The sequence below is a fragment of the Spinacia oleracea genome, chromosome 1, assembly GCF_020520425.1.
Source record: "Spinacia oleracea cultivar Varoflay chromosome 1, BTI_SOV_V1, whole genome shotgun sequence".
Lineage (NCBI taxonomy): Eukaryota > Viridiplantae > Streptophyta > Magnoliopsida > Caryophyllales > Amaranthaceae > Spinacia > Spinacia oleracea.
In genome coordinates this window covers 15,629,075-15,641,257 of record NC_079487.1, presented here as the reverse complement: position 1 = coordinate 15,641,257, position 12,183 = coordinate 15,629,075, and the positions used below count along the sequence as shown (strand labels likewise).

Sequence of the window (12,183 nt, the reverse complement as noted above, 5' to 3'; positions counted from 1 at the left end):
GTTATAGACTCTGTAAGCTTTGTTGTTTAAAGCATATCCTAGGAACACTGCCTCATCGCTTCTTTCATCAAACTTCCCCAAGTTCCTTTTGCCATTGTTGTGAACAAAACATTTACTACGAAAAGCTCTAAAGTATCACTAGTAGAAAAACATTCATTTGAGGCGTCACTTTTATATTCATTTGCGGCGTTTTTGGCGTAGCAGCAAATAGAGTGGCAGCAAATGAATAGGATTGATTTGCGGCGTTAAAAAACGCCTCAAATGAATAATTCATTTGCGGCGTATAGGCAGAAAAACGCCTCAAATTAATAGTATTGTTAGGCGGCGTTTTCTACCTAAACGCCTCAAACATTGTAAAATTGCGGGAGAATAAACGCCGCCAATAATGTGTAATTCTTTTTTTTATAAATAATTTCTTTTCTGTATTCAACAAACCCAAAAAAGTAGAACCTGTACTCACGCCACATTTATACAATGTCCAAAAGTATCGTCAACAACCAATAACTTCCAAGAAACTTTGATTTTTACATATAATACCACCATCATATGTTTACAAAAATAATCCAACTAAATGGTTTCAAGTTTATCATAACTATATCTTTTACACTTCGTACGTTACAAATTCACACCAAAAATATAATAAGGCAATTGTATATGATTTCAATAGCAGGAAACATCCACAAAAAAAGATCGATGAAGTGTTAATTATCTACACAAAATGTTCGGTGAAGTATGATGCCCATGTGTCTCGTATTTCAGCAATTTGCTCATCGGTGAAAGGATCTCCACTTAGTGACGGGCAAACCTAAAAAAATAATATATATCATAAAATAAGTTATCTTCGGTTAGTTCTAAAAACAACTAGCAAAATAGAAAATAACAAGTGTTGGTTGTTTTCGCTCCCAACTCTGAACTAATGAAGCTAAATAGGTATTCTAAACCCTTTACATGTTCAATATATTTAGTATTAGGTTTCTAAGACTCATTCCCATCTACTTTGGTCAAGTTATGCACATTTAAGGCTCGTTTGTTCGTTATATGACATATTTTGACTATAAGGGTTATCTTCGCTCAACTTTCAACTAATGAAGCTAAATAGGTTTTTTAAACAATGTAAATGTTTAATATAATTAATATTATGATGATAAGACTCATTCTCATCTACTTTTGTCTAGTTATGAACATTTAAGGCTCGTTTGATCGTTATAGGACATATTTAACTTTAATGGTTGTTTTCGCTCCCAACTCTCAACTAATGAAGCTAAATAGGTATTCTAAATCCTTACATGTTTAATATACTTAGTATTAGGTTTCTAAGACTCATTCTCATCTACTTTTGTCAAATTATGCACATTTAAGGCTCACTTGATCGTTAGAGGACATATTTTGACTATAATGGTTGTTTTCGCTCCCAACTCTCGACTAATGAAGCTAAATAGGTATTCTTAACCCTTTACATCTTTCATATACTTAGTATTAGGTTTCTAAGACTCATTGTCATCTACTTTTTCCAAGTTATGCACATTTAAGGCTCGTTTGTTCGTTATATGACATATTTTGACTATAAGGGTTAACTCTCAACTAATGAAGCTAAATAGGTATCCTAAACAATTCAAAACAATTTAAATGTTTAATATACTTAATACTAGGATGATAAGACTCATTCTCATCTACTTTTGTCAAGTTATGCACATTTAAGGCTCGTTTGATCGTTATAGGACATATTTTGACTATAATGGTTATTTTCGCTCCCAACTCTCAACTAATGAAGCTAAATAAGTATCCTAAATAATTTAAATGTTTAATATACTTAATATTAGGATGATAAGACTCATTATCTCTACTTTTGTCAAGTTATGCGCATTTAAGGCTCGTTTGGGATCAAAAGCCGAAGACTTCAAGTCACGCTTTACTGGTGGCCCTGGTCTTCCTACAGAATGTCTGCACAATCATACCCAAGGCTGTTTAATGTTTATACATTACATTACATACAACTTAATCATCAACTAACCCATATTTTCCTACATATAAATACATTATGTTCAAATATATATCAAAACAGATGACTGAGAAGCAAACAAGGGCATGAACTGATACAGAAGTAGAGAAAGATGCTTAGAAAAGGGCAAATTCTGTAATAAACTACCTTATTCCTAGCTGCAAGTTGAGCATCAACTCGAAATTTTTATGCCCCCTGCAGATAGTCTCCTCTTGCTTCTTGATGGTCTTTGGAAGTAGGATAGGTCGAAAGTTTCGTGGCATGGAACTATCCAAACGGTCTCCACTTCTCCGATTTAAACCATTAGCAGAACCATCATGACCAAAATCCCAAGTTCCTGCACAATCATACCCAAGGTTGTTTAATGTTTATACATTACATTACATAAAACTTAATCATCAACTAACCCATATTTTCCTACATATAAATAACATTATGTTCAAATATATATCAAAACAGATGAATGAGAAGCAAATAAGGGAATGAACTGATACAGAAGTAGAGAATGAAGCTTAGAAAAGGGCAGTTGCCCTTAGACCTTCACAAGTCAATGCAATAGCTTTACCAGGGAAGGGATGGTCAATCAGCATTTAGGAATTGCAAGGAATTGAAAAGCACCAACAACTAGGCAAACAGCCAAACGGCTGCCCCTAGTTTATCAGATCTAACTCATTAAGCCAGCACTAATGCATCGGAAATGCATGCTTCGAACGGTTTAGGTAACACAATTTGCAGATCAACATGATTGATTATTTGTATTTCTTACTACCGCATTGTCATTATTAAAAGGTTTCTGACAAAATGATGTTCTCAGAAAATGTTCATGCCTAAATTTTCTACAAAAGCATTGCTGCATTTAGTGCGAAATTCAAGATGAACAACATAACTAGCAACACTAAGAATTGAGATCAAGGTCAACAACATCATCAACAACAACAAACAAAATCTTCCAACAGTAAGCATCTATCAAGCAACAGTTAAGTTAAGTTCAGTACTTCAGTTTAGTGTCAAAACCCCACATTTGAAACATCAACCAATCAAGTTTATCAATTAAAATTAAAAAGATGAAGATGAAATATGAAAATTTCAAAGTAGCCCTTACAATAGGTTTTGTCTGGATTTGCAGTTCACTTCGTTAGGTGGAAGAGCAAGTTGTTGTTCTTCTTTCAGCTCAGGCAAGAACTCATTTGGGTGGGATAGGTCATATCCCTTCACTTTCTTTTTTCGTCTTATTGCACTCTTTCTCTTCTGGAAAAGAAATAATCAAATCCCAAGTGACCAAATGTGACATTAATAAGTAAAAAAAAAACCTTGTAAAAAAGAAGTCGAAATATTCAGATGCACGTTGCAAGTTTGTGTATAAGAAATTAACGGAACGAGAATTTACCTTCTGAGTTGTCTTCTTAGCATTTAAGGTTGCAATGGTCTCCCTGATTCTGCACTCATCCCAAAACAAAACAAGAAAAATAAATATTCAATTCAACAATTACAGTAAAATCCAAACCATTAAGTAGAATTTCAGCAAAACAGAAAGCAACAACAGCAAGCAACAGCAGCAAGCAGATCAACCACAACAACTATTAAGCAGATCAAAACTTAGCTAAATAGCAGATCAGAGAACAACCTAAGAAAACCACGTGGGCACACTACCTAGCATGACAGCATATGAAAACCCAAATGTAACCCAAGAACGAATTCAGTCCATGTGGACACACTACCTAGCATAAAACGAATCTAATTCAACCCTAGACTAACCTAGCATGACACGAATTTAATTTCAGGCAACAACATTGTTCTTAAAAGGGGACTAAAAATATCAAAACATATCTTGCATAATGAATATGAGGTTGCAACAGCCTCCGTGTTTCTTCAGAAGACAGCACATCAAGAAGTTTAATTTAAAATTCACCTTGTGAATTATATTCTTAGCACTTGAGGTTGCAACAGCCTCCATGATTTCTGCACTCATTTCAAACCAAACCCAGAAAATATAAATAAACAATTCAACAATTAAAGTAAAACCCACAAAATTAAGTAGAATTTTAGCAAAGTAAAAAAGATGTCTTACTGGAAAACAAAACTCGTGTTTTTCTCAAATTTGCGCTCCTCTTTCTTGGAAGCACCTAAACTATATCAAATTTGCAGACGAAATTAGATATACGAAATTACCTAACCTCAAATTCGAAATTTTTTGAAGGTTTCTTTATGCGAAAAATTAAAATTGATAATTAGGGTTTTATGCTTCAGCGGGAGAGAGGAGAGGAGAGAGCAAGAGAAAAATAATTCGATAATTCATGTAAATTGAAAGGGTAATTGAAAGGAAAACCAGCAAAGAGGGTAATTGAAAGGAAAACCAGCAAAGAGGAGGAGGAAGGGTGAGTGAAAGCATCATTTACCTTAAGTAAGAACGGCGGTGGTGGAGATGAGTTCGAAGGCTAATGACGGTGGATATGAATCTTAAGCTTCACTTTTCCCGGCGAGATTTGATGGTGAACCCGGCGAGATTTGATGGTGAAGAAAATGGAGGTCAGAGTCGGACCTAGTTTGAAGGAAGAAGGAGGAGCTTTTGTCTACCGACGAGAACCCAAAGAAAGAATTAAGCGTGGGTGATATTTTGTCGAGGACATAACACTGCGGCGTTAAACAAAATGACGCCGCTAACTAATTATTAGCATTGATTCGAGGCGTTATAGTTACAACTAACGCCGCCAATGAATCTTTTATCATTTAATTATAGGCGTTTTCAAATTAACGCCGCTAAGTCATAGCAGCAAATTAATATTTTTCTACTAGTGTATGTTGGGTTTTATACCTTTTAACAGTTCATAGGGAGTTTTGTTTAGGATTGCTCGAATCATAACTCTATTAACAATATAACAAGATGTATTAACTGCTTCAGCCCAGAAGTTCCTGGGCAAGGAACTGGCTATTAACATGGTTCTTGCCATGTCCTCTAAGGTTCTGTTTTTCCTCTCAACTACTCCATTTTGTTGTGGAGTTATGGGAGCTGAGAAATTGTGATCCATACCTTGTTCCTTGCAGTATTCATCGAATTTATAGTTTTCAAACTCTGTTCCATGATCAGATCTTATGTGAATCAATTGATGACCTGTTGTTTTCTGAATTTTCTTTGAAAATGTAACAAATTCATCAAATGTTTCATCTTTGCTTGTTAGAAAAATGACCCAAGTAAAGCGAGAATAATCATCAACAATAACTAAAACATATCTTTTTCCACTTCTACTTTGAATTCTCATTGGTCCACACAAGTCCATGTGGACGAGTTCCTATGGGTTTGTTGTGCTTACCAATTTCTTAGGATTAAAGGAACTTCGGACATGCTTGCCTTTTGCACATGCATCACAAACTTTATCATTTAGGAACTTGATTGAGGGGAGTCCTCGAACCAGTTCCTTTGATTTTAGTTTGTCGAGCAGTGAGAAACTAGCATGTCCAAACCTCCTATGCCATAGTAGTGGATCTTCTTCAATGGTACTGAGACAGGTTAAGTTGTTCCTTGGAACCGTATTGAGATCCACAGAATATGTGTTCCCTTTGCGAGTTCCTTCCAAAATAACCTTCCCAGTGTTATTGTTAATAATTTGACAATTTTCTGAAGTAAAACTTACAGAGTTCCCTTTGTCACAAAATTGAGAAATACTTAGTAGACTGTGCATCAAGCCCTCGACTAGAAATACATTTTCAATGGCATGGGAACTTGACCTTCCAACTTTTCCAATTCCAACAATTTCTCCTTTCATGTTGTCTCCAAAGGTCACAGTTCCTCCATTGTAGGCTTCTAGTGAGATAAATTTAGATTTGTCTCCTGTCATGTGTTTGGAACACCCGCTGTCGAGGTACCACGAGCTGTTCCCTCTCACTAGAACCTGTAAAGAAATCAATGGTTAGTTACAGGAACTCGGGTTTCCTCGAGTTCCTTTTCAACCACAATATCTGTCTTCTTAACCCATTTTTGCTTAACATAATTCATGTTCTTTTGATCTTGTTCCTTCATCTTGGAACATTAAGTACTTACATGATTTCCACTTCCACATGAGAAACAGACTTTTACACTAGGGAGTTCCACATATCGTTTCTTATGACCAGTTTTGTGGCTAAAACCTAAACCTTATGTTCTCTTGGATTGAGCATTCTCAATCCACTTGGGAGGAACCTTAGGTGGTTGTTTCTGGGCCCTGGCCATGGCTAGTTCCCTTTCTAGTTTCTCTTTCTCTTCCTTTGTGGTGATCAGGTCTTTGTTTAATCTTTCTAGGTCGACATTAAAAATTCCCATGTTAATTTCTAAGGATTTTGTGGGGTCTAGACTTAAGTTAAACATCTTGTATTGACTGAGTTCCACTTGAAGAAGGATGTTTTCATTCCTAACTTTCTTGAATGATTCATTTATGGTGGTATTCCTATCTAGCAATTCAAAGAACCTACTTTGAACATCTGATCTAACATTGTTTAGATAACTCATATGGTCTTTACTGAGTTCTAGGGCTCTATCACTTTGGGCTTTTAATATACTTAGCTTTTTATAATCATCTAGAGTTTCTAACAACAGTTCAATTAGCTTCGACTTTGAAAGACACTGAAGGGTGGAGGAACTTACTTCTTCTGGTGGAACTTGTTCAGTTCCACCTGTCCTTGCCATTAGGCAAAGATTTGCAGTTTCTTCATTTGGCTGTTCCTCATCATCTTCAGGATCTGTTGCTTCGCCCCATGCAGCTATCATAGCCTTTTTGAAGTTTGGCTTGTTGAAGGTAGACTTATTGTAGCGTTTCTTGACCTGTTCCTTTCCTTTTCCTTTGGCTTTGTCGTTTTTCCACATAGGGCATTCACGGATTTGATGATCAGTTTCTCCACATTTGAAACAACCTTGCTCAGTTTTGGAACTGATAATTTTCCTTGCAAAGTTCCTTCCTTTCTAGTTGCCTGGTTTGAAGTTCCTGTAGAGCTTTCTCATTCTTCTAACGAGCATGGCAGCCTCTTCCTCATCTGGCTCAGATTCGTCGAGTTCCTCAGCTTTTAGAGCAAGTCCTCGGTTTCTGGAGCTCTCAGGAACAGCAGCTCCAAGATGCAATTCATGTGTCATCAAGGAACCAACAAGTTGTTCAATGTTAAACTTTGTGAAGTCCTTGGTCTCAAATAGTGCAGTGACCTTTGTTCTCCAACGATCATCTTGTGGCATGCTCCTTAGTATTTTTCTTACATGGTCATCTGTGGGAATGATTCTACCAAGAGAAACTAATTCATTAGTTATGTTAGTAAATCTAGTGAACATCTCTTGAATAGTTTCTTTTGGAAGCATTTCAAATCTTTCATATGTAAACATTAAAAGATCAATTTTGGAACGCTTGACTTCATTTGTTCCTTCGTGGGTTACTTGTAGTAATTCCCAAATTTGTTTTGCATTCTTGCACCCCATGATTGTGTTCATGGGGTCCAAGCCCACAATGTAAGATTTTGACAGCCATAGCATTTATCTCATATTTTTCAAAATCCTCTTTGGTAAATTCAGATATTGGTTTAGGAACTACCTCGTTTTCTGCGTTGGTTTTTGTTACCTCAAAGTCTCCAACTTCTGTCACACGCCACACTTGGTAGTTTTCAGCTTTGATGAATATTGCCATCCTGTTCTTCCAGTATGAGTAGAACTTGCCATTGAACATAGGTGGCCTTTGTGTGGAGTAACCTTCTTCTAGTTTCTCTTGTGAGTTCATACTATCAGGAACTTGACTCAAGCAGGGTTTCCTGCGATTTTAGTGAGTACTGGCTCTGATACCAATTGATATTCCAGTAGGAACACACACAAGAGGGGGGGTGAATTGTATTTCGAACTTTAAGAGATTTTCTTGCGGAACTTAGAAATATAAGGAACTGAGTATTAAGAAAGTAAAAAGCAATGATTTAGAAAACTTCTTGACACTAATCAAGAAGAGAATTCCTTTATATTATGGTAATACCTCGATTACAATAACTCTCTGACTCGAGTTCCTCTCAAACTCGAGTTCCTCACAGTAACCTACTCTAATTACAACTCACTTTTCTTCCCTTTCACTCAGACTTACACTCCAAGTCTTTACAGGATAACTCTATCCTTTCTAATCTGAAATACAGTTTTATTTCAAGAACTATAGATATTAATAAGCTTATATATATATATATATATATATATATATATATATATATATATATATATATATATATATATATATATATATATATATATATATATATATATATATATATATATATAAAGACCTTTAGGAACTTGGATTAAACTAGGACACAAACTCGTTTTTTTAAAAATAAACTCTTTAAAAAGTTTTAGGAAATGCAAAGCTCAAGGAATGTTTGTGTATTTGTTTCTGAAAACTTCGTGGCCTTATATAGAGTTTTGTCCTTAGGGTTTGTTTCCTTCAAAAACTCAACTGCCAACAACTGACACTTTGTTTGTCACGTTCCTAGACTTGAGAAACAAGGGAAGACCACTTCCCACTCAACTTCCTCAACTGCTGGACGTGTTTAAGACTAAGTCAATCACTTTTGTTTTCTTAAAAATGTTTTATTTATTTTATCAAAATATTTAGGAGAAGTTTTAGGAAGATAAAAACTGTTTTTATTTAATTAACAAAATATAATAAGAATCTGATTTTTATTAAACACAAAGAGATATTTTATTTAAAAACATTTTCCTTAAAACGCATTGCCAGATATTTAAACAAAAACAGCTAAGTAATCCAAGTTCCTCCAGTTCCTTATATATCACCTAGCATACGAATATTTTACATACAATCTAAGTAAAGTAGACTACCTAGACATATATGTCTTTCCTTTGATGAGGCATTCAACTCTGAAGCTTCACTTGTTCCAGCTCATGAACATTGATGAGTTCCTCTTATGTTCACAGAGGAACTAGTAGCCATGAGTCTGCATTTTGTTCTTGTGACTATGAAGAACACTCGATTTGTAATATGTGTTGCTCCTTTTGTGACTTTGAAACTCTAGCTTGTACTGCTTACAGCTCAGGAACTCCAGTAGTTGTTCCAAGTGCATATCAGGAACTTCAACATCTGTTTCAAGTTCCTATCCTATTAGGAACTCAGGCACTTACCTGTCTAAAGTCATTAGCAACCATAATGAGGAAGTTTGCAATATGTGTGTGTCATCAACCAAAACCTAGGAACAACAAAAATCTACAATGAAATTCAATTCCAAATCAAACACAAATTTAATCTAATCTAATACTCCACCCGTTCTTAAATATTAGTCCCATTTTGACTTTTTCACCCGCTTCAACTCAATATTTAAACGTCATTATCTGCAAATACGTATGTTAAAAAAGTATAAAAATTTGATATTGTTAAACTACAAACTGAGACGAACAAAACAAGACATGAATATATTTTGAGATACGTATTGGAAAGAAATTAGAAGATTCTTTTCAATTGTGTATAGTGACAAGATTCCAAAAGGGACTAATATTCAAGAACGGATAGAGTATATAAAATATAGCAGTGGTAATAAGAGGTTTATTTTAACTAAACAATTTAATACATAGTCGTGCCTCGCACAGGCTAAAATTTAGTCTAAAATAATTCAATCCAAAATCAAACACTAATCTAAAATAAAATTCAATCCAAAATCGAACACTAATCCAATATTAGAGCGTCAAGTAGGAAATATAATGGTTTCGGCCAATGTAATCTAAGATTTCTAAATTATTTTTTAATTTAAAAAGTCGAGTGCCACGTAGATAAATAATTAGGTGCCACGTAGATACTTTAATTAGTTAATTACTAACATATACAACTCCATCCAAAATCAATCTATCTGACTTCTAAATAAAATATGAACTTTTGAATGGCATAAAGAGCGTCACCTAGGAATTTTTTAATTAATTTTATGTGTATATATATATATATATATATATATATATATATATATATATATATATATATATATATATATATATATATATATATATATATATATATATATATATATACATAGGTGTCACATAGATATTTTAATTAATTAATTACTGGTATATACAAGTATACAACTCCAACCAAAACCAAACACCCTAATAATTAAAAAATAAATCTAAAATAAAATTCATCCAAAATCAAACACTAATATAAAATAAAATTCAATCCAATATTAGAGCGCCACGTAGAAAATCTAATGGTTTCGGCCAACAAAAAAAATAGATTTCGAAATTAATTTTGAATTAAAAAAGTTAAGTGTCATGTAGAAAAATAATTAGGTTTCACGTAGATATTTTTATTAATTAATTACTAATATTACGCATATACAACTTCATCCAAAATCAAACACTCTAATAATTAAAAAATAAATATAAAATGAAATTTAATCCAATAAACTAATCTAATCTAATATATAAAATATAGCAATGGGTACATACAGGAGTTTTATTTTAACATAACAATTTAATAGAATTCGTGCATCGCCCGGGCTAAAATCTAGTATGATAAATTTAAGATATCATAGAAGGATTATAACGCTACTACGATTCTTATTTGATACAAAATAATAATGTATAGAATCATATTAATATGTGACTCTTTTTACTTCCCTGTATAAATCATATTAATATGTGACTCACCGGCCTCCAAAGTCTAAACAATGAGATTTTGTTTAGCGTGGAGTGTAAAATAAGTTATGTAAACCTTTAACAAAGTAGTGTATCTTCCCTTTTCAAATAGTATGAATATTTTCTTTGATTCCTTCATCATCACTTCCATTAATGATTCGTGCCCATAACACCAACGTTGGATGAATGTTTCAAACAATGAAATTAATGTTTTGTTATTGTTAATTTATTAGAGTATCTTTTATTGTTTCCTTACTTAATAAGGTTTTTACGTTGTTCCTTAGTTACAGTAACCAGTGTTATTGCTTCACGTAGTACGATTTATATCATAAGCTATCTCTACTGTCATGTCTTCCGAACAACTCGATTGCATGTCTTGTCATATGAGTTTTATTTTAACTTAATGGTTTAATAGATTTCGTGCACGAGCTAAAATCTAGTAAACTTAAATCATAACTTAAATTTATTTTGCAGGGAAGGGAGAAAGGTAAAGAGATTCAAAAGGAGCTTTTAAGAAAACATGGTTCCCACCAAAGGAAGGTTTTATGAAGCTTAATATTGATGGTGCATGGAAGTCTATGGATGAAGAAGGGGGAGGAGGAGTGTTTAGAAGACCCACTAGTTCATTGTTTGTGGGTTATTCTAGCAAATTCAATGACCATTCTCCTCTAACAGCTGAAATATATGCTCTTCGTGAAGGTTTGATGATTGCTAAGGATTTCATGATTGATAAACTGGAGGTTGAAACTGATGCTGTTAATGATAAAGTGTTGCTTGAAAGTGTTGATGATCAGGCTCATCATGAACTTGGATCTGTTTTAAGGGAAGTTGCTCAACTTCTTAGGCAGAATTAGATAGTTACCTTCTCTCATATCCCTCGTTTTTGCAAATAGGGTAGCTACAAAATAGGGCTATAACAACGGCCTAAATGTGTTGGCAAAGATCCATTAAATGTTGCCATAGACCTATAGCAGCAGTTTATATGGCGTTGCCAATAGGTGGCGCTGCTATAACTCTATGGCGACAGTTATTATGCCTTAGGCAACAACATTATAAAACAGTTGTCGTAGTTATCATTAGCAACACTTTTATTAGGCAACGACTTTTAACTTTTGGCAACAGTTTATTATATCTAAGGTAACAATTATTAAGTTTTAGTAACAATTATTTAGGATTTTAAGCAACAGTTTTAATGTCTAGACTAACAGTTTTATTATCCAAAGCAACATTATCAACAGTCTATGGCAACGTTTATTGCTCTAATATTGCAACAATTTTGTAGTCTATTGCAACATTTCTTGATAACGCTATTGCGGCACTTTTACATGAGTCTACATCAACGTTTCTTGATACAACTATTGCGACACTTTTACATGAGCCTATAACGTTTCTTGCCACAGCGACATTCTTATGAGTCTACAACAACATTTCTTCATACAACTACTGTGGCACTTAAATTTAAGCTTATAGCAACAGTTTTCATACGAGTTTATTTAATAGCTCATTAAAATGAAAATGTTCTACGAAATAATCTAACTACTACAAATAGAAAACATTTATT

General features: G+C 33.9%; 1 long non-coding RNA gene across 1 annotated transcript; it reads right to left on the bottom strand.

The window, feature by feature from the left end:
- Positions 1-542: 542 nt before the first annotated feature.
- Positions 543-4,785, bottom strand: LOC130465747 (uncharacterized). Its single transcript, XR_008925761.1, has 7 exons — positions 4,396-4,785; positions 4,068-4,127; positions 3,909-3,958; positions 3,387-3,435; positions 3,102-3,247; positions 2,147-2,336; positions 543-805 (listed from the first exon to the last, which is right to left on the bottom strand). It is a non-coding gene; the product is annotated as an uncharacterized lncRNA (long non-coding RNA).
- Positions 4,786-12,183: the final 7,398 nt, after the last annotated feature.